At 46.0% G+C, this 27,710-nt stretch overlaps 1 protein-coding gene across 1 annotated transcript in view; it reads right to left on the reverse strand.

Moving 5' to 3' along the window:
• The window catches only part of GRIN2B (glutamate ionotropic receptor NMDA type subunit 2B), a gene marked incomplete at its 5' end in the record, with an annotated part of 515,436 nt that extends 488,461 nt beyond the window's left edge, over nt 1-26,975 (reverse strand). The window contains 2 exon segments of the mRNA XM_008259603.4: nt 25,323-25,782; nt 26,743-26,975.
• Between the last annotated feature and the right edge of the window lie 735 nt (nt 26,976-27,710).

Genomic DNA, 27,710 nt, shown 5'->3' on the forward strand with positions numbered 1-27,710 from the left:
CACTATAGGATGAGTAAATCCAACTACTTAACATATGCATTGATAGCTATACATGGTTACCATTTTGTGGTGAGAACACCTTATGTCCACTCTCTTGCCATTTTCCAAGAATACAATATATTGTTACTAACTATAATCATCATGTTGTAGGTTAGGTCTCTTAAACTTAGAGCTCCTAATTGAAATTGCTGTATCCTTTGATCAATTCCTGTCCCTTTACTCACTCCAGTCCCTAGTAAGCACCATTCTACTCTCCACTTCCAGATCAACTCTTTTAGATTCTACATATGAGGCAGATCATGCAGTATTTGTCTTGCTATGCTTGGTTTATATAATTTCATATATACCATGGTTAGGGGGAGTTTGGTGTAGCAGTTAAGACAAAAGCTGAGATACCATATTCCACATCAGAATGCCTGGTTAGAGCCCTCGCTCCACTTCTGACTCTGGGTTCTTGTTAATGCAGATCCTTCAAGACAGTAGTGATGATTCAAGCAATTGGGTCCCTGCTACCCACTTGGGAGACCTGGATTGAGTTCCTGGTCCCCAGAGTCAGCTTGGCTAGCTCCAACTATTGCACATACTTGGAGGAGTGAACCAGCTGATGAACTTGCTCTCTCTGCCTCTCAAATAATAATAGTTTTTTTTAAATAAGCACACACACGGGAATACTACTGCAGCACATCCCTGTCACTTGTAACAAGGTGGATGAAACTCTGGCCTCACTTGACAATGAGGCAGGCCCTGGAGTGCTTTTCCCCTGGTTTATTGCAGCCTCCCAGAGGGTGAGAAGCAGAGAGAGGGGTGAAAAGCCACATTAGGCAAATTATTACCTTGGAAAAGTTTGAGATTTTAGTGAGTCTGGAACCACTATGTGCAATGTGGAAAACACCTGCTGCATAAGACTATTTAAGTGAAGTTCTCCAGGCTCATGGGTCACAAGTGGCCAGTGGCTGGGACAGCAAAGACACAGAACATTTCCAGCAGGGCAGTTCTGAATGGACAGCTCTGGTCTGCAAGTTAGAGGAAGAGCTCTGTTTGAACCTTGAAATTCAGATTTAAAAGGAATGTGATACAATAAAAAAAGAGCCCTAATTAGGATAAAATCTAGGTCCAACTTGACTAACAATGGCCTAATGATTGCCACCCAATCCATAAAACAAGGGCCACAAACCAGACAGGTGATCCCTAAGGCCTGACTTATCAGAGCTAAGTGAGGCAATGGAGTGCCACAGCAAAAGCTGGGGCCTTGATCTCACAAGATCTGAGTACAAGTCTGAGGCCAGGGGCAAGTCCCCTATCCACTCCTGGCCTCTGTTTGGCAAAGCGGGATAGTGTCACCTTCCTCATAAAGGCAATGAAACAATATATTGGGATACATTTTCAATGACCTTGGTTGCTGCGATATGCTAGACCCCCAGAGGTGAAAACACAGCCCTGAACATTCATCTTGACCCCAGTGAAAGTTCTCCATCAGTGAGCACCCTGGACAGGGCCTGTGTGCAGCTCTCACATCAGGGCTTTGCTGCAGCCACCTCCCTTGCAGAATCATTTGTTGCCTGTGTTTAGCAAACCCAGACTTACCTCCTCCTCCCTGTCCTACACTTTTGCCCACTCACCACCAACACAAGCTCAAAGAGACTCACCCATCAACTATGCCCTTGGAGTTGCTCCTTGGCTTAGAGAGTAGAGAAAAGACAGTGAGTGACAGAGACTTCATTTATTGAAGTCCTGCTGTATTCACAGCACTTTATCTGAGCTATGGAAATTCACTTATTTAAAAAACTATTAGCAAAAAATGGGGAAGAAGGGGAATGAAATAGACATATTTGGAGTTGCTTTAAAAATACTAAGGGATTCTTGATACATCAGCAGTGCAAGTTAATGACGGCCAAGTCTAATACATAGTTGAAGCCAAAACAAGAAACTGAGTGATTGGACAGGGAGAATCTAGGGGGCTATTTAGGGTGATTTCCTAGGGGAGATCAAGACTGGGCCAGATTTTTGAAAGAGGGAATGGACACAGTTTGGCAAAAAAAGGAGAGAAGGTGGCTTTCTTGGAAGGGCAATTTTAACTGCACAGGTGTAGACACAGAGACCAGAGGAGCTGAGATGAACAACCACCCAGGGAGAGACACAAAGGCTGGAGGCCACAGGGGTGGGGCCCGAGGGAGAAGCATGTCCAGCAATGAAGGGCTTCTTGTGGAATTTCTTTGCTAATAGGCAGTAATAGAGAGCCACTGTGGATTCTTGAGCAGAGGAAAACAGTGTTTAACGAAGACAGTTCTTGCAGCTGTGTGGGAAGCAGGCAAGAGTCCTGCACTTAGGAGAAGCCATAGAAATGGAAATGAGGGTCAGACTGGAAAACTGGAGAGTGCCAGTACAGCCCGAAGTGGGGGCTTCCAATCCCCGTGCCACTGGCAACGGAAGTGTTTGGGAAAGGGAGTCCATTGGGACAGAACAGGGAGAGGAAGGCTGGATCTTTTATTTGCCTTCAGCATTTTGCAATATCGGAAGCAAATGCCAGGGGAGATTTTTCTATAAACCACTAGAGACGTAATCAGGATGCTGGAAATGCAGATTCACAATCATCCACATCAGTTTGTAACTGAAACCATGTGGGAAAATGAGCCTTCCATGGAGCAGAGGGCTGGGAAGAAATGGAAAGAGGCACCCGCTTACACGCCGAGAAAAGACTGTGGTGTCAGGGGCCAAGACATACAGCAGGGGTTCTCAGCCTAAATGCCACAGATCTGGGGCTGCATGAGTCTTTGTCTGCCAAAGCTGTCCTGTGCATGGTGGGATGTTTAGCAGAACCCCTAGCCCCCTACCCAGGAGATGGCAGTAGTCCTGCCTCTCCTGGTCATGACAATCGAACATGTCTCCAGGAATTGCCAAATGTCCTGAGCGGCACAATGGACCCAGGCAGCAAGCCGCTGGGGTGGCCGTAATAACACTAGCATTCATTTGCTGCACATTTGCAATGTGCCAGGCGCTGTTCTCGGTACTTCATAGGTCTTCACTTATTTAATTCTCAAAACAACATTTTGAAGCAGTCATACTATTATTATTTCCCATTAATCCTAAGTAAAGAAACCATGCCTCAGAGGTTATGTAATTTTTGCAAACTTCCCCACCACTAGGAACTGGCAGCTTCGGGCAATTTGGCTCCAAGGCCCATGCTTTTTACCAAAAGGTCCTCCTGCAATTTTTTCTGGAAAAGGGGATTCGCATGCGAAAGCACTTGGAAGACAGTTTCTATAGAATCCACCCTTTTGGGGCTGGAGGGAGAGGATTGGGAGTGGGTGAGGTTCCTGAAGCATCAGGCCTGAGCCATGAGAGAATGCAGAGGAAGGCTGGCTAAGAAATCAGAGCCTCAGAAAGAAGTGTTGGGCTAGGGGAAAAGAAGGAATCAATAAAAGCATCTGGGTGACCACATTGAAAGTGGCCAGGAAAAAGCAGAGGGAAGACAAGATTTCGGGGTGTCAGAGAAGGGGTAGGAAGCATTGAGTGTGACAGCAAGACCCCTAAAGAAGAGATGGATTGGGCCAAAACAAGGCTGTCTCAGTATTGAAGGAGGGAACAAAGTTCCTTCTGAATATCCCAGCCAGCAAAAACGATAGGAAGGAGCTTTTACCTTCAAAGACTCATTATGGATGTTTACACCACAGAGTGTTGATGCTGTCAGCCCACTGTAAGGGGAGCATCAGGCTGCGGGCAGGAATAGGGAAGACAATGCTCAGAGGAGTGATGCTTTAAGAGCCAGGCAAGGGTGGGACTTGGAGACTCACAAGCAAAGGCTAAGCACCCCCATCATCCAAGGATGAGGAGCTCAGGAAGGAAGGACTCTCAGGCAAGCCAGGTGACCTCCCTTATGAAACTTACAAGCATGAGTGACAGGACAGAAAATGCAGATAGGTCTGCAAGTCGGTGGGTCAGTGGTGGAGAAACTGAATTACAGTAGCGGGGGAGGGACGTGCTAGAGGACTCCACATTGCGAAGTCCAAGTTCTAAATGGTGTGGAGGAAGCAAGGCCTTGGCATCACGGCAGGGAGAATCAGGATCATGGGGGAGGAGGTGGGAGAGATGTGGCAAGCAGAATTCAGAGAATGGATGCTGCTAGAGATCTTGACAGAGGCGCATCATGTAGATGAAGCAGAGGGGGCACCTCTGCCCATAAGGGGTTGATGTGCAATGGAAACGTACAAGAACCTGTGATGCCAACACATTTCAAAGTTTCTTTAGTGTATATTTGGAAATGTAAAGCAGAAAATGAAATCAAGAGCCAAAGTGTTGACCACTGTAACCGAATAACTAAACAAACACTTGCTCTATTAAAATTAGACTAAGTTCTTTCCCTCTGGGCAATCAGGGCAATCCACTTACAATGAAAAATCTAAGAGCAGTTATTTCCACAGCATGAGGAGCTGTGTGCATAAAATTACAGAGTTAAGAGCATTTATTTAATCAATCCACCGCGCCTTCTGGAAACATGGGACCAGTGGAATAGCAGCAGGAATGGCCAGGAGCGTCAGGAAGCCCAGGCTGTCTTCCTCCCTGTTCTGGGTGTCACAGGCAGCACCAGTGGAGGTAAAGCACACTCGTTCACATGCTCACGCACAAGCAAGGCAAAGGGGCAGGCATCAGAGAGGCAGCCGAGAGGGTCTGGAAGAGCAATTCTCACACCTGGGCTGTAATGACACCTGTGCGGACAGCATGTCCAAGATGCTGGTGCACAGATCGGACATTGGAATCATGTCCTTATGAACATTCCACAAAGTTTCCCATATCCGGTGGGTTAAAAAAAGCTTCTCATTCATTTTTCTCTCCCTCACGCACACACATGTACACCCATGCATGCCCACATGCACACACGTGCAAGCAGCTGGCTCTTCCACACCCAGAGCAAGCGACAGGGAGCACAGCTTTTCTTGGCAGCAGTTCAGTCCTCCGGCTGCATCTCGGCTGCAGCCCAACTGCACCAAGGAACCCGGCAGTGGCTAAGGGAGGCTTCTCCAAGCCAGAGGCAGATCGGGACCTGACGCCTTCAATACACACCAGTCCTTCTCCTTGGAAAACAGAGGACTATTAAACTCACAGCATAGCCAACTGCATTCGTTTTGTGTAAAATTAACCCTGAATCACCTATGCTTCTAGCAGGCTCTGTGCTAGAAATAACCTAAAACCAGGAAAAATTCAACATTAATTTCTCTTTGCCATTTGAATGCTTGACATTCTGTGAACTCAGAATGCTTAAGTCCTTCCCAAAATGTCCGTTTGCCACCATTTACAGGCAAGAGCAAGACAAAGAGGTGTACACAGAGCAAATAGGTACGCAGCCGAGGACTGGATCATCCCAGCAACACCCAAGGAAGCTGGGGAGGAGCTGGCAGGCAGGAGGCTGGCTGACCTCCAGGAAGAGGTCGCAGAAACTCCCCGGAGCCCAGACTGAACTTCCCAGGGTGGCAGAGCAGCTGTCACCTTCTGACTCTGCCCCAGAGCTGTGCCAAAACAGCAATGCACTGAGACAGGCACTTGGTCTGCACGAGTCTCCTCCTGTTCTAAGGAGATGAGCTCGCTACACAGCCCGCTCACTCTCCACCTCTTCTTTCTACCTTCTTCTCTCACCCTTCCTCTTCCTTTTTCTCCTGCTCCTGGATTATTTCCTTCCTTAACACACAAAGTGAAGGAAAAGCCAAACTTGAAGACAATATCCTGGATGATGGTACTCTCTTCCATTTCTCTGTCCTCAGGTCTCTGCTTCACCCTCTAGACAAACCTGATTTCAGAACTTATTCTGAATTAGTCTGAAACACTTCCAATGTCCTGAGGTCACCCTGGGCATGGAATTATGTTGATTTCACTCCACCTACCCCCTCCTAAACAAAAGCAGACACACCCCGCCTATGTATTTCTTGCCCTCTTCCCACAAGACAGGACTGCAGGCTCAGAGAGGAGCAGGAGAGGGAGGCAGGCAGGACAAAGACAAGCAGACAGAGAAGACCAGTAAGAACCATGACTTCTCTTCCCTACTCTGCAGAGAAACTGCCAGCATCACTCAAAGTCATGGACAAGACTGAAGAACTAAGTTTCAGGCACTTTCCCTACTTTACCTCATCTAACCTTCACATAACCTGCATTTGACAGACAAGAAAAGTCAAAGCCAAAAAATAAAGTGCCTACCCAAGGTCACTCGGTGGCAAGCATGAAATCCAGGATTCTGAACTCAAGTCCCTTTGACGTCAAATACCTGGATCTCTGGGGAGTGATAATGGGACTTCAGTCTTTTCTTACAGACTTTATTAAAAATCTAGGCTTGCCTTGATAATGCAGTACCCGTCTGGAAATCCTGAGGATACTGGGACCAAGCTACCCCAAAATGCACTAATTGCACCCAGTTGAAAATAAGAGATGGGACAGCATTTGGCACAGAGGTTAGACCCCACCTAGGATACCCACATCCCACACTGAAGTGCCTGGGTTCGAGTCCCAGCTCTGCTTCCAAGTCCAGCTTCCTGCTAATGCATACCCTGGGAGGCAGCAGGTGATGGCTCAATTGGAAGCATCTCTGCTACCCACAATGGGAGATGTGGATTGAGTTCCTAGATCCTAGCTTCTATCTGGCCCAACCCCAGTCATGGTGGGCATTTGGAGAGTGAATGGCAGATGGATTATCTGTCTCTTTTCTCTGATTTGCTCTGACTTTCAAATAAATAAATAATGTTAAAGGAGAGGATAAAGATAATCTCCCACTGAGAAAGGGTGAGGAGCAACGCAGAAAGGTTGTCTCCATTGAATTCCATCTTGATTGGGTAGGGAAGGGGATTTTTTAGAAATCCTCACTCTGGGGTCCAGTGGAGTATTACTCCATCTGTTGCTAAAAATTGTGTTCAGGGTCTCCAACAAGTCATGACATCTGTTAGGGTGGATGGGAAGATGGCTGGCATAGCAGACACAATAAAAAAAAAAAAAACTGCTACCAGTTCCTTTTCCAAATGCTTAGGACCCGAGGATTCCAGATTTTTTCAGATATTAGAATATTTATAAAGACACAGTAAGAAACCTAAATACAGGGTTCATTTCTGTTTCATATATACCTTGAACATACAGGTAGAAGGTAATTTTATAGAACATTTTTAATAATTCTGTACATGAAACAAAGTTTCACAGAATGGAATTCTTCATGTGTGGTATGACGTCAGTGCGCAAAAAGTTTCGGTTTCTGGAGCACTTCGGATTTCTGATTTTTGAATTAGGGATGCTCAACCTGTTTTCCTTTATTCCAGCATTATCTAAGCTACACGGATCCCTCCTGAAGTGCTTGCATCCCTCAGGCGTGAGTGGCTAAGTGGCCCCAACCTGGGCCAGATGACAATGCTCAAACATCATTCGGTTTATACCATCTTAAAAACCTTTGCAATTCTTCCTTCTTCACACATTTCTGTCCAAGTCTCAGCTCCTGGCCTGCTGGCTCTTGGAGAACAGGCATTAAGCCTGATTCTATGACAAAGGAGCTCTGAACTTGGCTGCAAACCTTTAGGAACATTTTGTAAATGAATCCTTGAGACTGGTTAATCTTGGAAGAACAAAATAGTCAAGATTTCAGGGGAAACTATTGGCCAAGGTTCCCCTGCTCCTACAGACCCATAACTAGAGGAGTATCTGCCAGGATGTGCCTGGACACAGAATCTAGAACCAGGATTCTCAACCTGGTGTCCGTGGAAGGGCTTTGGGGATGTTAAGTCCCCTAATACCTTGTGTGGAATTTCAGGAGTTTGCATAAAAGTGGATTATGTGGGAAGAGCATATACATTGGGAGTCATTGACCAAATGCATGTGTGCGGAGAAGTGGGGGGCAGGGCAAGGCTAATAGAGTAGTGGTGCTTGGGGATAGCAGCATGACCTGGGCAATCCCCAGACACCACAGTGCAAGACTGACCCTGGCAGAGCACCTCCCCTCATGTCATGTTCAGACATGAGAAGCAGGCACACTTCACTATGCCTACCCTCGACGAGAACATCCACAGGTCTGGGTCCAAGTCCCCCAGCTGAGAACTCGTGGAGGGCACCCCACTTGGAGCACCCCCCATTCAACCCCAACATGTGCCCCTTCACAAGGCAAGACTTCAGGGAAAGCAGATCTAACACATGCCTGACTTTTCCATGGTTCCAAAGATGAGCTTCCTGTAGCCTGCCTGTCCTGTCCTTACGGAACCCCAGGTCTAATGGGACTTGTTCCTTAAAAAGCTATTTGGATGGTTACTATGCCCTGCTCCCTTCAAGGTGTTCGGAATTGACTGTTAGGTTGACATTTTTCCAACCTTACATTCATGCTTATGCGCTTGTCATTTCTAACCATTGTCTCTTTTTTTAAAAAAAAGGTTATAAAATGGCCCTCAGATATCTTTCCAGCCCTCTATCATTTTATTCAATAGTAGCCTTTGGCCCTACTGTGATCACTTCTTTTATTAAAGACATTTTAGAGTCTGTTAAGACCTGACATTGTTATATTCTCGTCAATCAATGTTTTGAAATCCTCTCCAACTTTAAATTGGTTTTGTGTTCCTCAATTCATGCTAACATCCAATCTACATACACAACACACACACATACACACACAAACATGTGTGTGTTGTTGTATATTAGTAATCAGATATTTCTAAGAAATTAAAGATATACCTCTTCCTCTTACGCAGATGAATTTACTGCTTTAATTCCTACTGTAATTGAAGTTTTTATTTTTATTTGCAAACATCTTTTCTGAGTCTAAAAAGAATGTACTTTATTGTGGAAATTTTGGAAAATAAAGAAAAAATAAAGAGTGATAACATACTGATATGTCTAATCATCCACTTGCTCCTAGAATAAATGCTTGTGTCTGTTGCATGACATGTTGACCTTGCCTTTTCAGGGTTTTCAACCTTTATTATTTCTGAATATGCCCACCTGCCCACTCAAATTGCTTTTCTTCTTAGAGTAAGCTTTTTGTTTATCAGGAAGGCTTCCTCCAAGCTTGTTCATCAAAGACAGCAGCTGATCTACTGAGCCATCTCAAGGGAAAGACAGAGCAGTGACAGCCCTGGACCTGGGGTTCAGGAAAACTGGGCTTGGATTCTTCCTTTTTCTTTCTTTCTTTCTTTCTCTCTCTCTCTCTCTCTCTCTCTCTTTCTCTCTCTCTCTTTCTCTCTTTCTTTCTCTCTTTCTCTTTTCTTTCTCTTCACCTCCTCTTTCTTCTTAATTTTTATTCATTTATTTTAATTTTATTTGAAAGGTGTGGTGTGGAGGAGAGAGGGAGAGGGAAAGGGAGTGGGGGAGAAGGGGAGAGGAAGAGAGGGGGAGAGGGAGAAAGGGGAAGAGGGGGAGAGGGAGAGAGGGGGAGAAGGGGAGAGAGGGGGAGAGAGAAAGATCCTCCTTCCACTGATTTACTCCCCAAATGCCCACAAAAGCCAAGTCTAGTTCAGCCAAAAGCCAGAAGCCAGGATTTCAATCTAAGTCTCCCACCTGGGTACCAGGGACCCAAATACTTTAGCCATCACCTGCTCTCTCCCAGGATGGGTATCAGCAGGAAGCTGGAATTAACAGCAGAGCTGGGACTCTACCCCATGCACCCTGATATGGGATGTGGGCAGCCCAAGTAGCATCTTAACCACTACACCAAACACCCACTGCATCTTCTTGCCTGTGTAATTCTCAACAATCATTAGAGCTCTTGATACCTCAATTTCCTCTCCTTTAAGCTAGGGGTAATAGTTCATGCCCAGAATTCTTGCTGTTGGATTCCTAGGGAAAACAATGTATGGGGAAGAAAATATATCAGAAAGACCCTGATAAACTGTAAAGCACTCCAGAAAGATAAACAATTATTATTGCATACAATTTGGTTGCCTTTGCTTCTGCTACATTCTTTCAACGAAAATCTTTTTTTCTCCTTCAAATTTTCTTTGTTTTCCATTTTCCTTACTGCTTTTGGTTTTATTCATGTTTAGTAAGTTTATGGTGACTTTGCCCCAGGCTCACTTCAACCTTTACACCCTCAATTAATTGGTTCCTATTTGTGGGTGTCTTGTGCACTTTTTGTACTAAGAATTCATGCCGTTTAAATATTCCAGGAACATGTCACCTCTTGGCCATATTTTCTTCTCTTCCTTGATAAAGATGATTTGATGAGATATTCAAAAAGGCAATGCCAGTATTGATCTGGAATCTATAATTCATAAATGACTACAGGCTCCATACATGGGATACCTGAGCATCAAAATGATTGTGATTAAAGTAGCTACTGGGTGCAGGTGGTGATGTGGCGGAGTGGGCTAAGCTTCCACCCACAATACCGGCATCCCATATGAGCACTGGTTCTAGTCCCGGCTGTTTCTCTTCCAATACAGTATCCCTGCTGATAGCCTGGGAAAGAAAGCAGTAGAAGACAGCTCAACTGCTTTGGACCCTGCACCTTCGTGGGAGACCCAGAAGAAGCTCCTAGCTCCTGGCTTTGGATTGGCCCAGCTCCAGCCATTGTGGCTGTTTGGGGAGTGAACTATTGGATGGAAGCCCTTTCTTTCTGTTTCTCTGTCTGTAAATCTACCTCTAAAATAAATAAATAAATAAAATATTTTTTTAAAAAAGTAGCTATGGGGTAAGGGACAGAGATAGTCATAGCAATTAATACTTATGGAATGATTATCCTATGACAAGTATAAGTACTGTTCAAAGTGAAATAACTCAATTCTCATTATAACTCTGAAAAGCCAGAATTTTGAAAATATTATTTTTAAAGATAAGGAATCTGAGAGCACAGAGAGGTGAGGACATTTGCCCAAAAACATAACAAGGGTCACAGCATAAACTCAAGCAGTCTGATTTCTGAGTTTTTGTTCTTACCTGTTATTTTTCATATCTGCCAACATGATACCATCATCAGAAAGAATGGAACAGAGAGCAGCTAGGAAAACTTAAGAAACCCGAAGTTGAGAAGTACAAGTAGCTTCACAACTCACTTCCCCCTCCACATAGCTCAACAACAATTGCATTAATTACCTCCCATGCATTTCTGAAAAACTGTCTTGGGTGAGTCCTATAGCTAATGAGTACGCCAAACACTGAAGTCCACAAATATCCAAACAAATCCACTCCTAGCCACTTCTGAAATTCTTCTAAGTCTCTGACCTTCAAATCAACCATAAACATTTACAACAAAGCCACAGAACAAAGATTTTAAGAGTGTGAGCCCAAGCCAGAATGCTGAGCTAAAATTCTGGCTCTGCCACTTAAATTAAGCAGGTTTTTAACTTCTTTATGTCTTGGTATTATCACCCAGAAAATGCAGGTGTGAATTGTATACACCTCCTAGAGTGTTTGGAAGGGTTGAGTTAGTTAAGCATGTAAAGCACCGAGCACAGGCCTATCAATTCTCACAGCATATCAGCAGGATTTACTGAATATCTGTAAGGTGCCAGCACTCTGGTCAACGCGGATAGAGACACAAGCATGGATACTGTTTCTGCACTCATAAACTGACATTATGGGGTGGGCAGGATGGAGACCATCATGGTGTGGATATGGTATAAGAGTGTTTTCTGGGGCCAGCACTGTGGTGTAGCGGGTAAGCCGTGGCCTGCAACATTGGCATCTCAAGTGGGTGCCAGTTCCAATCCCAGCTGTTTCACTTCTGATCCAGCTCTCTGCTATGGCAGTGGAAGATGGCCTGAGTGCTTGGGCCCCTGCACTTACATGGAAGACCCAGAAAAAGCTCCTGGCTCCGGCTCAGCTCAGCTCTGGCCTTTGTGGCCATCTGGGGAGTGAACCAGTGGATGGAAGACCTCTCTTTCTTTCTGCCTCTGCTTCTCTGTAACTCTGCCTTTCAAATAAATAAATAAATATTTTTTAAAAAAGAGTGTCCTCCAAAAGTCGATGTGTGTGAAGCTTGGTCCTCAGTGTGCGGTGGGGAGATGGTGACGATTTAAGAATTAGGGTTTGATGGTCCTTAGGCCAGTTGGGGGTGTTGGCCTCAGGAAGGACTGTGGAACCCCGGTTTCTCTGGCTTCTTTCCTCCTGCAAAATCTCCAACATCCACGACATGGCCCTTGCTGGAGATTAGGCCATGCTGTTTAGATGCTCAGTTTGCAAACTAGGAGGTAAGCACACTTATTTGCTTTATCAAGTTGGCCTACTTCAGGCATTTTGCTACAGCAATGCAAAAAGGGCTAACAGTCCTTTCACAGCATGATGGGGGCTATGGAAGCAGGAAGAAGGCTGTCATTTGAGCCTACACAAGGACCAGGAAGACCTGGAGCAGAGGGTCCCTGAGCTGAATCATGAAAGCAGATCAGGTGTGAACCACATGAGGAAAGATGGGGATGGGGGGAGGGGGACTCCAGGCACAGCAAGAAGCATGAGAAACAGCTGGAACATTATCCTTGTCCTCAGCTGTGTCACCTTCTCCATCTCTACTCTTCTTGGGTCGTGTGAAGATAAAAGATAAGCCTGGAAAAAAAACAGTTTCATACATAAGGCGAGAAAGATTAGTCTTGCTCTCCTTTCTGACAAGTCTTTATCTGGTTTTCTAGATAAATACTGTGAAAGAAAAGCTGAGACAGAGACATAGACCAAAGATGAACAAACACAGGTCACAAAGCCGCTCTGCGTTCAGACGTGGTTCACTGCTGCCTGTCTTCCCCGTTCAATGCGTTCTGTTCCCTCATCCACCGGGATGCATGCACTACACTGACGGCCTCATGGTGCACTGGAAACCTATTATTTGGAGGAGGATGGCACCGTTAATAATCACATTCATCCTGCACGTGCATATGTTAAATTTACAGTTGGAGAGAGTTCTTTCTTTCAAGATATATTTATTTATTAGAAAGGGGGCCGGCCCCGTGGCTGACTTGGCTAATCCTCCGCCTGTGGCACCGGCATCCCATATGGGCGCTGGGTTCTAGTCCTGGTTGCTCCTCTTCCAGTCCAGCTCTCTGCTGTGGTCCCAGGGGGCAGTGGAGGATGGCCCAAGTGCTTGGGCGCCTGCACCTGTGTGGGAGACCAGGAAGAATCAACTGGCTCTTGGCTTCGGATAGGCATAGCTCTGGCCGCAGCAGCCATTTGAGGGGTAAACCAACGGAAGGAAGACCTTTCTCTCTGTCTCTCTCCCTCACTGTCTAACTCTGTCAAATAAATTTAAAAAAAAAAAGTCAGAGTTCCAGGGGGTGTGGGGGAGATCTTCCATCCGCTGGTACATTCCCCACATGACCACAACAACGACCACTGGACCAGGCCAGAGCCAAGAGCTGCATCCGGGTCTCCCCTAAGGGTGGCAGGAGCCTAGGCACTTGGTCCATCTTCCACTGCTTTTCCCAGGCCATTAGCAGGAAGCTGGATCAGATGTGGAGCAGCCGGGACATGAACCAGTGCCTACAGGAGAGTTTTACATTTCCTCACCTGCTAACAATTGTCTCCCCTAAAGACCTCACTTTACTGATGAGGAAGCAAGTCTGAAAAGTTGGGAAAGTTGCCAGAACCACACAGAACCAACCAGGGTAGGGCAGAGGTGAACTCTGATTGCCTGGCCTGGCCCCTAGACCGACCAGTGTTTCTTTCTCCGTGCTACTTTGCTTCATGTTATGGAAACGCTGTTTTAAAATATGCATGTGTGGGACAGGCAGACAGCCGAGGGGTTATGACATCCACACTGGAATGCCTGGATTCTGATTCCAGCTTCCCGAAAATACAGACCCTGCCACCCACATGGGAAACCTGGACTGAATTCCTGACTCCCAGCCTACCCACTGAGCACATTTTGGGAGTAGTCTGGCAGATGTGCTATCTACTCAAATACGAAAAAATTTTAATATGCATTTGATAAAGCTAAGGCACCAGAACTCTATGTGGCACTAACAGAGATCTTCTTTTTAAATAGAAATCGGAAATTTAACTTTTGCATTGTAAGTTTCTTTTATATAAGACTACTTTCCAAGTGAATAGTTGATACAGATATTTCAAACAAAGCTAATTCCCTCAAATCCTTTTGGGAATGTCCCTTTTAACAAACAAAATGTTTCCAGTTAATAATCCAATCTAACAACAGGCAGTATTCCTGATTGCCATTCTCTTGTTCTGTCAGTATCCACTCAAAGAGGGTGTTTACAGATGGATTTGGGAAAGACACAGATACAAGAAAATGGTTGATTCTCAAAACTCCCAAGAGTAAGTGAACAGGGAAAAGTAAAGGACTGCTCTGCTTAGCCTTGGAACTGGAGTCGGTAAGTTCAGAGGTGGAGTGTATTTACAGAAAGTCGGAGGAGACTAGGATAGTGCCTGCACTTTAGCCACACCTGACATCAAGGAGATGATTGCAAGTGCCTTGCATTCCTCACCTTTCATCCTCACTGAATTGCACCAACCTGCAGAAATTGGTTATTTTGTAGGGATTCATTTTCCAGTTTCAAAATAGCTTTGCCTTTTGCTGAGGGCAAAGCCTAAAGAGAAGGGATCTAGAAGACAGGCGCATTAGCTGAAGTTTCAAGGCCCACGCTGTTTATGAGTTCCTCTACATACTACATAAACCTTTATCTCTTTTACATGGAGGAAGCTCTATATAATTTAAAGAGCCAGGGGCTAGAATCAGAAGACTGAAGTTGGAATCCTGGCTGGCTGCTTACAGTTGTGTATTCTCAAGCTCACTAATCCTCACTCTGTTCATCTGAGAAACAGAAATAATAATGTCAGCCTTGTGGAGAGGATTAAATGAGATAAACTGCGTTAACATAACCTAGAATACCTAGAATACAAGGGGCACACACACCACAAATGCCTATTGTAAACTCATAGCCCAACTTCAACCAAAAGTTGTCTCAAGCAAGGCAATGCAAGGCAAGTCCTTATAGGCACCTATAATATTTGGACTGACAGCAATAATTCTTGGCATTTTCATGTTATCTTTTATCTTTAAAACAATGTATAAATTCTAGCTACCTAATTCAGAACTTTCTCATTCCTTTTCCAAATCTCTGTCTCAGTTGCATAAATGCAGATTCATCAATAAACTAGATCCCCTGTTATGGTTACTGAAAGATCATTCATGAGTCTTAGTGCCAACCTGGAACTTCATGTTGACATCAAAGCACCTTCCTAAAGAGGCACAGATGAAAAGGAGATGTTGAGAAGGTGATAACCATGATCCCATTTATTCCAGAAAGTCCAGCACAGTGAAGATGACTGGGAATGGATCAAATAGCCCTCAAAGGATTTGTCCCAAAAGGTAACAAAAGAACACCTTACAAACAGATGAAAGAGAAAAGGAGTAAAGAATTAAATAACTTGAGGATCTTATTTCTAGCTGGAGAGATCAAGCAAGGCTTCACGGTGGAGACTGCCTTCAAGTTGAACCTTGAGGAATGAACAGGATCTACACAGAATTTGAAGAGAAGAAGAGCAGCATATTTACAAGACAGACAGCTTTTTGAAGAAACATCCATTTGCCCACATTGTGAAATAAAGCTCAAAGAAGTGAGACACTAAGGAATGGGTATATTTTTATTCTATCAGCCTAAAGCTGGCACTGAAGATGCTTCATCCATTCAACTCTAGTAAATCTCACCCAAACCCTTTAGAAGTACTTTGATGGCAAAGATATGGACACAAAAGTGTAAACATGTCCACTTTACCTTCAATGCACATTCGTTTCTATCATCATCTTGATCAACAACTAGCAGTTCTGAGTGCTGACCATGTGCAGAGAGTACTCTGCTAAGCACTGATGACATAAAGTGACAAAAAGCAGGGATCCTGTCCTCATGAAAAAGAGACAAGTTGAACAGTGAAGCCAAAGTGATCTCTCTTGTACATATGGGCTCCAAGAAAACCCATCTAGTATGAGGGCTCTTCAATAAGGTCATAGGAAATGCATATGATGAAAAACTATGCATTTCAAAAATGTATGCAAATTTTACACCAAAATAAGTTTATCTTTTAATGCCATTTTTCCAGGAAATACCCTCATGTTTCTTTTTTCAAAAATCCAAAGCGTCAGCATTCTCCTGTCCAAGAAAGATGATCCAAATCTAAGCATCTAAATTTGGCCAGGAGAAAACTTCTTCTGCAGTCCTGTTCCTAGGTGAACAGAAGGCAAAACTAGGATTCAAATGTTAGCAAAAGCATATTAAGGCTGGAAACTTCTCCATTCCCCCTCAAGTTCAGAAACAATCCTAGAGTCTCGAACAAGGTGATAAGAAGGAGAGCCCCAAACTCTGAAGACATCAACTCACCCCACAGAACTCATGAGTAAAGTGGATCTGCATGGTAACAAACCCAGGTTAAAATTCCAGCATTTCTGTGATCTGGATGTTTGGACCATGTAGGACCAATCAACAAACATGTGAAAATTCAGATGGATGAATACACCCTGTTCTTTTCCCTTAAATGTACAGTGCGTTCCGCCCACTGCGTAGCCCGCCAAACACCACTGAGACGCCAGATCACACTCATCACCCTTCTCTCTGGTTTCCAGTGGCTATCCAAAGATGTCAGAAAGAGAACCAGCATTTTTGCTCGTTAATGGTTTGCCTTTCTTAAAAACAAAGATCCATAAATTTGAGGGGTTTTTCTTCCCTTGCCTCTGAACACTTAGGTTCACATTTATTTTAAAACAGGGAAAGGATGGTGCCAAAAAGGAAGGGTGTGAGAAAACCATCAACCTAGCCAGCTTAATAATCAGTGATTAAAGTTACAATCAAGGAAGAACAACATCTGAGTGCCTCCCACCCTCTTCCTCCTCTTCATGCCTGGAACATTCTTCTTCAGGCACTGAGAGGGAGGGTAACAGGACCAGTGAATTCCAACCAGCACCAAGATAATTGCACCATTCACACCCCTCACCAGTCAATCAGGGTCTGCTTACCCAGCCCCATTTATTAATAGTTTTCCCCCATTTACAGCATCAAAAGGAGTGAAAGGAGGCCTTCTCTCTAAAACAAGATGTGGAGCACCCTCAACAAAGACTAAATAGAAGAGACGACATTTGCAGAACCAGGGCCATCCGCCTATTTCACAGCCATACCTGCTTCAAGATATTAGAAAAAGCATTCTCCCTACGTTTCCTACTGTTCAACACCATGCCTGGGTCAGTGCCAGAAGAATTCAGAACAGTATAAACACAGACCTGCTCTCAACTCAGCCACCAGTTCCACGCTTTGGGTGCACTGTGCAGATTAAATCCCCTCACGTCCCAGGGACCCTCTGCTATTCATATTGCTGTTGTACAGTGATGAATGTCACTCTTTAAGTTAAAATGCCAGGATCAGGGCTGACGTTGGGATGCAGTAGGTTAAGCAAGCACCTGCAACACAGGTATCCCATGCAAGTACCGGTTCAAATCTCAGCTGCTCCACTTACGATCTGGCTCCCTGCTAATGTACCTAGGAAAGCAACAGGGGACTTCCCAAGTCCTTGGGCCCTTGAACCCGGGTGAGGGACCCAGATAGAGTTCCAGGTTCCAGGCTTGGGCCTGACCCAGCCCTAGCTGTTGTAGTCCTTTGGGGAGTGAACCAGAGATGGAAGATCTCTCTTTCTCTCCCCCTCGTTTTCAAATAAATACAATAAACCTTTAAAAAAGGCTAAGATCACTTAATATTTAGGGTTAACAAGAACTCTGTCCATCATCTGGTCCAACAATTCTCAAATATGATAGCACATTAGACTCTCCTGTGGATAGTGCCTGGATCCTTCCCCGAGATAATTTGTTTGTGGGAAAGGCCCTGAAGTTTGTTGTTATTGTTCTTGATTAGCTTCTTGCACTTGTTTTTCTTTAAACTCTGCAGATGCTTCCATCATCAAGCTGGACTTAAGGAGCACTGCTTGAGACCCCTGTCACTGCTAAAGAAATGAGAGAATCAAGACCCAGAGTCAACAGTTTGTACAAGGTCCTAAAGTGAAGCAGCTCATCAGAACCAAATGTAACTTCTAACTCCCAAGGCCACCACCTCCTCTATTATCATATAGGTGGCTGCAGGAGACCCTGGAAAAACTGAACGGCTTCGAAGATTCCACACTTACAAAGAGAGTACCCAGCCTCCGAAGTTGTTGGGTGAAAGAGTGTCCACTAATGGGTGACATAAGGGACTTGAACTCCCAGAACACTTGAGAGGCAGGGCAGTAGAGGGAAAGTACTGAGACAAGATTCAGAAGACATGGTTCTACCACATGTATGTAGCTTGCCACCCTGTGGCTAACCTTGGGACAATATTTGCAGTGCTGAAATGATGGCTGTGGGGGAGGGCTGGTAACCTCCAAGGTGTCTGTCAGCATTAGAGCTCTAGTCCCACCTAACACACACGCCACATGCATTATCCCTGAATTGCACAAACACATTCAATGCACTGAAGAATATTTTGGCCACTGTATTTGGTAGGTAAGTCACTGCACAAAGGTATACACACACACACACACACACACACACACACGTGTAATGTGTGTGGTGTGTATTTGTGCACTGCTCTCTAATGTTAAGACACAAGTTACTGTAGTATTTTGTGACCAGTGTGCGCTCCTAGAAGGTGGGCAGATTGCTTCTGAACGTCTGCCCATATTGCAGAGAATAATTAGCCTTGGGAGAAAAGATTAAAGCCATCACCAAAGCTTCAGGTTCCTTCTAAGACTCTCTCCCCTCTCCCTCCCCTGACAATGTGGTACTTTTATCCAGCCATTGTTTTATCAAGTCCCCTTCTCAAAAAGAAACAAGATCTGATTTCCTAAGAAATCCTAGCCAGTTGAAGCCCTAAAGGGTCTATATAAAGATTAATGAGAACTTTAAACTTGACATTTCTTTCCAAAGAAAGAAATTCACAGTCCGCGGGAGGCAAAGAGCACAGACATGGAGGACGGCTGGCACACAACATCATTTGCCTTTCATGAGCTGAGTGGACCAGAGAGTTAATTAATTAAATTGTCCTAATCTAGAAATCTCTCTGCTCCCCCTCCCTACAATGCTGGACTCCAAGGAAGGGCAAATCCTGTAGCTTTTCTCTCCTTTCCAATCTGCCGTTCCCACGGGTCTAGCCTGGCCTGCCTTCTCCCCTAGCCACAGAGGCCCAGCCTTGTCACCAATCCACACCCGCCCTCCCCACAAGACACCTTGGAATGTATGACCCTTAAGTCAGGCAGTGGTGGGCCGCTACTCACTCACATATCTCCAACTCAGGATACTCTCTTCATATGCAATGGATATTTAAAAAATGTCTTCAGAGGAGCTTAGGTTCCTTTTGCTAATGAATATAAACCACAGTGTACATAAAAAGTACTGAAAGCAGAGAAAAGGGGTAGAAGGATTGGGAGCAGAAATGAATGCAAACAAAACATAGGAAGACATCTACTTCCAATCCATCTTCCCTTGGGCACCAAGGCTACCATTTAATCAAGTGGTGGCGGAGGGCATCTCTCCTCATCACTACACCTGGGCGACCCCATGAGTGAAAACTTCTATAATACCAAATGACCAGAGTGCATTCTGTGAATTCCTTGAGAAAAACTGAGCCCCTCTTTCTCCATCTCTCCCACTCACCATTACAGGAAGCAGCTGGTGTCCCAACAGCATGGCATCTTTCTGCCTCCCAGCTCTAGAAATACATGAAGCTAAGCTGGGCCTTCATTCCAAGTAACTTGGCCTTGGCCAGGATCCAGCTCTCCCTATGGACACAAACCAACTAACAGCTGTCCCCTTCTTGGTAATGGCCATCAGCAAAGTTAGTTGCAACCCAGTGGTCTAAGATGAAAACTGTATCATTTTCTCATTCCAGAAGCCAGTCTAAAAAACAGGGCTAGGATTCATTAACTATAGGATCACCCAAGCAGAAATGAGTCTCCTCTCTCTCCTTTTAATGAGATCCTGGCTTTGTCCTCTGGCTTCATTGTTTGGAATCTGAAATTCCTACCCAACCAGCACAATCCTATATTGGTCTTCACCTGAAATTAAGGGACTCAAGAAAGAGCACAGGGTTCCCACTTTACACTCTCCATATGCTCCTGGTCCTCCTCCTACAATGACTTTTCTCTCCATCTCCTGCAAAACTCCTATTTATTCTTCAAGATAGAATTTCAATGCCAGCCCTCCAGGAAGTCTTGCATGGAGTCAGTCTCTCTCTCTCTCTCTCTCTCTCTCTCTCCCCCTCCCTCCCTCCCTCCCTTTCTCTCTCCCTCTCTCCTTCCCTGCTTACCATTTATAGATCTGACCTAAGGATATGTCTATCTGCTCACATTTGTCTTCTTTCCCTAGATCATGAGCTACTGAAAGGTACAGACGAGAACCAATTCATTTTCATAACCCAATGTCTCACAAATATTCATTCTCACCAATAGTTACTGAAGAGCTGAACAGAGAAAAAGATATGAACATAAATGAAGTTAAAAGAAGAAGGTGGAATGAAAGAGAAGAGATGAAGAGACATTATCAGAGAGAGAAAACTAAGAGGCAAGAGAACATAAAAAAGTAAGAGTCAGCTGGTGGGCAGGGCCACAGTGAGAGAGCACAGAGGCTGCAAAGGGAAGAGGCAGGAGATGTACATGGGGAAGAGCAGAAGAAGAAAGGGAAATTTAAAAAAATAAATAAATAAGGGTATATGGGTGAACTTTAAATATGCAGAATCCTTTCTGATTTTTGTTTTAAGAACAAAGAAGTGCTAGAAGTCCCAAAAGTAAAATAACTGCAAAACTGCCAACGTTAAACAGGGTAGGTAGAGATGGTATAGCTTAGTGATTTTGGCATCTCCTGGGAGCTTGTTAGAAATGCAGAGTGTTGGGCTCCACCCCAGACATGCTGCATCAGGATGTGCATTTTAACAAGGTCCCCGGGTGATTCTTATATGCAATAAAGTTTGAGAAGCAGTGATGCAGTCCTTGCACATCCCCAGACAACCTCCACATCTCTCTTTTATCAATGGTGTGATGCACAGAGCCTCAGCATTAAGCAGCTACAACAACCCTATGCAAATCTCTTAGTGTCTCTGGATCTCAGTTTCTTTGTTGAGAACATCAGAGTAGATGTTTCCCAAAGTGTCACAGAGTCCTAATTTTCTTGATCTCATCTAACAGTGTAACTTCACCAGACAGCAAACAGCCTGACTTTCTCTTTTCATCCATTCATTTATTCTTTTCTGAGCATCTATTATCTGCTCATCACTGTGCTTAGCACAAATGATTCCAAGATGAATAAAACATCTCTTCCTGCCCTTGAGCGGCTCACAAACTTCTTAGAGAAACAGAGCATATAAGCAAAACTAGGATAAAGTGCATGAACTAAGATGCGTGAACAAGTGCTGGCAAAATACAGAACATAAAGCAATCACACTGCTTGGGGCAGTTGGGGAGGGTTCCAACAAGGGGACAACAAATGCACCAGGTCCCTTCTCTGCCATCCACAGCTGAATGTGCTAGAAAGTGAGAAGATAAAAATAAAGCAGTTGGGGAATATAGAGAACACCAAAACTCTGGCACATACCTCTGTGGATTCATAAACTCCCAACATTCCTTCATACAATGAATTTTGTGTAACAATCACAGACACAATTAACAGCCACAGGTGAACCTCAGAAACCCACCTCCTCTGAGTTATGTCTACTCCCTCATCCTGACTGTGTTCTAATCTCTCTTCGGCCTCCTTCTGGAAGAGAATATCAATTCAACCACTAATCTACTCTCCCTAGAGACTTCTGCTGTGGTTGCAAAGAGAAGATGTGCTTTAATAAATGTGAACAATTCATTAGACCAGTAGCTCTTTTGATCTATGTTTATTTGCAGAGAGCACACTAGTTCCCAACCTTAGGCACAATAGCACAGACTGAAAATGTAGTTTACTGGAACGAAGAAATTTCTAGAATTCTTCAGGAGGGTGTAGACTGACACAGAGGAAAAGGAGGAGCTTAACTTTTCCAGCTCATCTACTCCTGACTGCAACAGGAGACGTGAGATAAGCGGTTTGGTCAGCCTGGTCTTGATTATGAAAGAGAAAAGGCATCGCTGGGAACAATAGTTTTCCAACCTTTAGAATGGTGACTTCAGCCCTAGCCTCTTTTCTCATACCTGGTTTCTAAATGCTAATTTTTGGCTATGGTCTCTTCATATACAATGTGTTCTTTCTCCTGCCTGCTTCTATATTTCCTAGTCCAGAGACATTAACTGATTTTTTGCCTGAACCTGTTAATAGTAACAGACACGTCACCTTCATTTTTAAAATCTTGAACATGAAGATCAAAAACTCTGGGTTTATCTCATTCACAGAGTAACAGGAAGAATGGATAATGATGTGGCCAATGCTGGAACTGTTCAGTCTTCTTTCTCCCTGTCAAGCACATCTTGTTCTACCAACCCATTTCAGTGCATGTGTCCACCTCCCCAGTGCCCTTCACCCTTCCCTACACAGCACTGGGCCTGTGCCTGAAGGTCAAGAAAGACGGTCAAGGTTCTGAAGCCATCTTTCTGGAGGCAAAGCAGGAACACATCAAGGTTCCTGCTGTTCATCCTTCCTCCAGAAGAAGTCGCTCTTCTCAACCAGATTTTAAAAAAAGAAAAAGAAAATAGGCATTTGGTGTGCAAAAAGTAGTGACTAGAGGATTTTTCTCTTCCCTCTCCTTTCCTGGCATTTTGCATCGTTACTTATTCTCAGTCTGCATCCACCTCTAATAAAAATCACATACAAACAGTAGCAAAGCAAGACTCTATAGACAAATAGGCTTCCTAGAGATGAAACCAATGGGAGAGGGACAATTAGACAATGCTGTAGCACATCCTACCCCTCTCTATTGCATGCTGGCCTCCCTCCCTAAGTGCCATGCTGCCCTGTGTGCACAGACCCGTCACACTTGACCACAGATGAAACACATGAGAGAACATAACCACCACATCCTGCTTCCTTCCCTAGAAACCACCAATCTAATGCCCTTACCCCTGTTTTCCTGGGAAGTTCTTATTTCCCTATTATTTTTTTTAAATGTACATCATAGAGGCTCATCAATTGAAATGAAATGATGTGCTCTCCCTCCCACCAACAGTCACAATTCTTCCCTCATGTAACCCACACTGTAAGGGAGGTGACAGAAGGAGAGAAGACAAAATAGAACCCAGTCAGCTCTTTGTACTGGCAAGGGTAGCAGGGGAGAGAACAATGGCTGTACACCACTGAGCCACAGCCTCCCAGAAATTGCTCCTGGCGATAGGGAACACCTGCCACCAGGTTCTCTAAATGGCTGTGGATATGGAAAAGCTACCCACCACCTGCGGCCATTCCTCCTTGAATCCTAACAACCCATTCCAGTTGGATTACCTCTCCTGTTTTTCTGGATGACTTTCTCACCCCGTTGTCCTTCTCTTCTTCAACACCTTCTTCGTTTAGCTATTCCTTCCTTTCTTCATCCTAGGGTCAACTAATGACAGCCTGGAACCTGGCTTAATCCCACTGGCATTCAAGATGAACGGGGTGAGTGAGACCCGTCAAAAGGCCTCCTTGTCAACCTCATTGCCAACAGACATTCCAAGGACCTACCCAGTGTCGTGGGCACCAAGGATGCAAGGGGGATTACACAGCCTATCTATACCCATTCCCCTTGTCCATCTGTATGGGGAAAATCATGGCACATGGAGCTGCCTCCTCACCCATACTTCTGTTCTATTTTGAAATAAAGAGTCTACCCTCCCACATGAAGGCATAGAAGCAGATGGGGAACCAGCACAGGTGAGCACGTAACAGAAAAGAGGTCATGAAAACAGGGTTCAAAGTGGATTGCACTCTCCCACTCTGCTTACATCATGGTCACAGATCATGTTTCAGCAATGAAAGCTCAAAAGAGTGGAACCTAGGGGGTGGGGGGCAGTAAATGTGGAGGATGTCCAACCTTTCTGGACAATGCAAAATGAGCAACTACTGCCATGTCGAGTGACAAGGACCTTCTGCTACTTCTTCAGCATTTCAGATTCTTTCAAAGGATTTTGTATTTTAACAAGCTGGGGGGAAAAGATGTGGAGGGGAACACGTTCAGAAAGAATATTAATGCTACTGATTCTGCAATATATTTTTTGAAGATCTCTGTCCCAACCTACTCCTTGCACTTGGATGCCTTCAAAGTGTGAGGATTTATGGCAAGGGGACCAAGAAGATGAACAGCCCACTCCCCACCATGGCCTGCCAGCCTGTGGAAGATCTGGTTTTCTCAAGAGTTGTCTAGGATTGCACGAGTGACTAGCTCAAGAGTCATTAGCTAAGTCTTTTGCATTTCTCCTGCTATTTCTCTTTTCAAGTACCTTAAAATACTGCCTAACCACATTTCACATCTTGCACAATTGTAGGAGAGGGCGAAAATTAAAGTATTCATTCTATTTTCTGAGGGTACAAAACCAACACATGCAAACAGCACATCTCTTTGTTTAACACAAAGACTCACGTGTCGAATTCTGCACCCGTTCCACATGCACAGCATTTTAGAACTCTGCAAGATAGCCATTTTGCAAGAGTGTGGAAGTAACAGTTTGCTTGGAGGATGTGGGGGTATAAATAGATGTGTAGACAGAAGGAGAAATTTACAGCTCAGAAATAATAGCACACGAAAAAAAAATATATATATAAATTAAAAGCAGAATATTGACAGGCTTCCTTCTTTCCCAGCTGAAGACTAAAGTCCTATTACCCTGCAGCATCCTCCAATTCCAGGTGTTCTTAGACCAACCCAATTCCTCACCTACACCTGGCCCCCTGCAATAGGCCTCCTGGGACCTCTGGGCCCAGTGTCAACCCTGTAGACAGTAAGTGGATTCCAAGGCAGCAACCATTGTAATCTCAGCTCTTACTGTTATTTTTTAAAGGGTATAGAAAGGATGCCTAGAAAGGTAGAGACAGCAGATAGAACGAGAAGCATGAAGGTGGCAATGGGAAAAAGCCAGTCTGGGGGAAGGGGGAGATAGCTAGATGCCCATAAAAATCAGAGCTTTAGTTCTGGGTGAATAAAATGCTATTCAACTCAAAAATCACACAGGTCTCCCAGCTAGCAGTGTCTGCATACATAGACATATATACCGCTTATGCCACCCAACATATGTTCCGTGCCTACATACACCGGCCCCCGCTGCTCCCCAAAAACCCAAAACCTGTTTGATGAAGAGAAAGAAAAGAAATAACACAGGAGATCCCCATCTTTGTGATAAGCCTTTTGCCCTGCACAGCATTATTTTAAGATCTTGTTACCTTTTCTTGCCAAAAAAAAAAAAAAAAAGCCACTGGAGGGACTAGACGAAGACAGACAAAACAAGGCATTCCCAGCCCAGGTGAGGAAAAGATAGAACAGAATCTGTCCTACCTCGGTTTGTAGAAGCCAACGCTGTAGACGGAGAGATTAAGGGAGTGAGCATGTTGGGAATGATGTTGGGAATGTGCAGTCTCCTCTTCTCGCTTGCATATCCACATAGGGGAGGCGGAGGATAAATGGACGGAAGATCATTTAAAATCCAGTTCAGCGTAAATTTTGTTTTAATCTTGTGTCTTGAAGAGAGGCAAATTCAGAGGGGGAAAAAAAGATTAAATTCAGGGCATGGAGTGCAGCTCACAATGCAGCATTCAGAGTAACGGTTCCGTTGGCATGTGAGGGTAGTGGCTGGAATATATTTTTAATGATTCTTCTGGCAATTACGGGATTTTTTTGTTTTTTGGTTTTTTGTTTGTTTGTTTTTAGAGCGTTAGTGGAGGCAGCTCCGGGCGGAGAAGCTGGGGGCCGGCTCCGTCCCTCCGTGGAGCATGGTCATTCCCAGAGCGTCCCCTTCCTAAGGCGGAAAAAGAGGCTGGCGGTCAGGGCTGGATTCGAGGGTGAGAAGGATGCATTCCGAAAAAGGTATCAATTCGGTCTAAGGAAAAGGGGGAGGAAACCCCGCATTTCCCACAGAGCGCACACGAGAGGAATTGCAAACGGCTGGCACCGGTCTATAAATAATTCAGAAAAGGTCTGGCTATACCATTCCTGGGACAGGCATGGACGCGAGGTGGGAAAGCCAACCTGAATGGAAGAGCGAGGGAGGCAGGCAGCGAAGGAGGGAAGTGGGGACGAGAAGGGAGGGAGGGAGGACGAGGCCCCATACAGAGCCGCACGCTCGCACACACGCACAAACCCAATCCCCACTTAACTCGCCAGCGAGTGCGGCCCCCAGCCCCATCTGCAGTGCTGCTGACATGTCTGGCTCGCTCTCCCCATCGCCTCCAGCAGCAGCGCCTCCTCCCACCCCGGGCTGGTGCTCAATGGGCTCTGATTGTGCACGGGCAGCACACTGGGCATTTCTTGGAAGGGGCACACTGACACGCGCGCACACACGCCCCCGGCGCGCACGCGCCCCCGCGCGCACTCACACTCACGCCCGCGCACACTCACGCCGCCGCCGCGCTGATGTGCAGCGCACGGGGCTGCACCTGCAACGTGTCCACTGGACGGAGGGTCGCGGCGGGAGGCTTCAGCGGCGGCACCGCTGCCCAGCCTCTCTGCCCGGAAAGGGGATTAGGCCTCCCAGAAAGACCAGAGACCACCCTATCCCCTTACACTCCCCTCCCCCCAACAAAAGCCCTTTAAAAAAAAAAAAGCCGCGTCCAAATTAGCAGGCGCCGGCTTCTACGGGAATAAGAGCTTTACCTAACACCAGGTTGGGTAACGGGTGCAGTGCCTCGACCCTTTCTCCGCCTACCACCCTCAAGCCCCCAAATTGAGACAAGAGACTCCGAAGCGGGTATTTACGCACCGGCTCCGCGCGCCTCCGCGGTGGCAGTCTCCGGAGAGGGGCGGCCGGTGGCGGGGGATTCAGGGTTTTCCTGCCCTGCAAAGCAGGATTAATGATCCGTCTCGGGGGTTTGGAAGTTCAGGACTCTTCTTTGCAAAGCACAAGGGAAAGCGTTCGGACGCCAGCACTTCTGGATTGGGGTGATCGCGAATCGCCCTGCGAGCACTTTCGATCGAGCGAAGCCCCGAGATTTCCTAGAGGTGAAGAAGCCAGAGGAAGCGGTGTTTGAAAGGGGGGTGGGGGTGGGGGGAGCCTTCCTTTCTCAAAAAGGGGGGGGGGTGGAGAGGCAGGAGCCCAGATTCCAGTTGGTGATGCTCGGAGCCGGGGGAGGGGAGGCAGGCGGTGCGAGTGGAGCGCGCGGCAGCCGGGGAGGAAGAGGAGGGGAGAGGAAGGCAAATTCGCCGCCCGGGCCGGGGGAGGGCGGGGATCGCAGGTCTCCGAGTCTGCATTCGGGGCTCCCCCTCGCGCTCGCACACACCTACCTCCCACTCAGGGACGTGGAGGGAGCAGAGCCCCGCAAGGCCGGGGCCGGTGTCTCTGCGCCCAGGGTGTGCGCGCGCGTGTCCTCCTCCTCCTCCACACCCCCCACCCCACCCCACCCCCAAACCCCTTCACCCCCTCACTCCTACGGCCAAGACGCCGGCGGAGGCAGCTTCCCACGTCATGTGCTGGGGGAAGTGGGGTAGCGAGGGGGGAAAAGGCTTAGCCCGAGTGCGTGGCGCCTCCTCCTGGCCGCAGCGGGGAACAGCCGCGAGGGCGGGCGGCGGGCGGCGGGGGGCGGGAGGGTGGGACAGTGGCCTGGGTGGGAGGCTGAGGCTCCTCCGCGGAGGGGAGCGGTGGTTTGACATTGAAAACCCCCGGCTGTAGTGCCCCTCCGGCAGTCTTTGCTCGCCACGCTGCTGTCCTGTGCTGGGCTCAGTGCAAGGCCC

The sequence above is a fragment of the Oryctolagus cuniculus genome, chromosome 9 (assembly GCF_964237555.1).
Source record: "Oryctolagus cuniculus chromosome 9, mOryCun1.1, whole genome shotgun sequence".
Lineage (NCBI taxonomy): Eukaryota > Metazoa > Chordata > Mammalia > Lagomorpha > Leporidae > Oryctolagus > Oryctolagus cuniculus.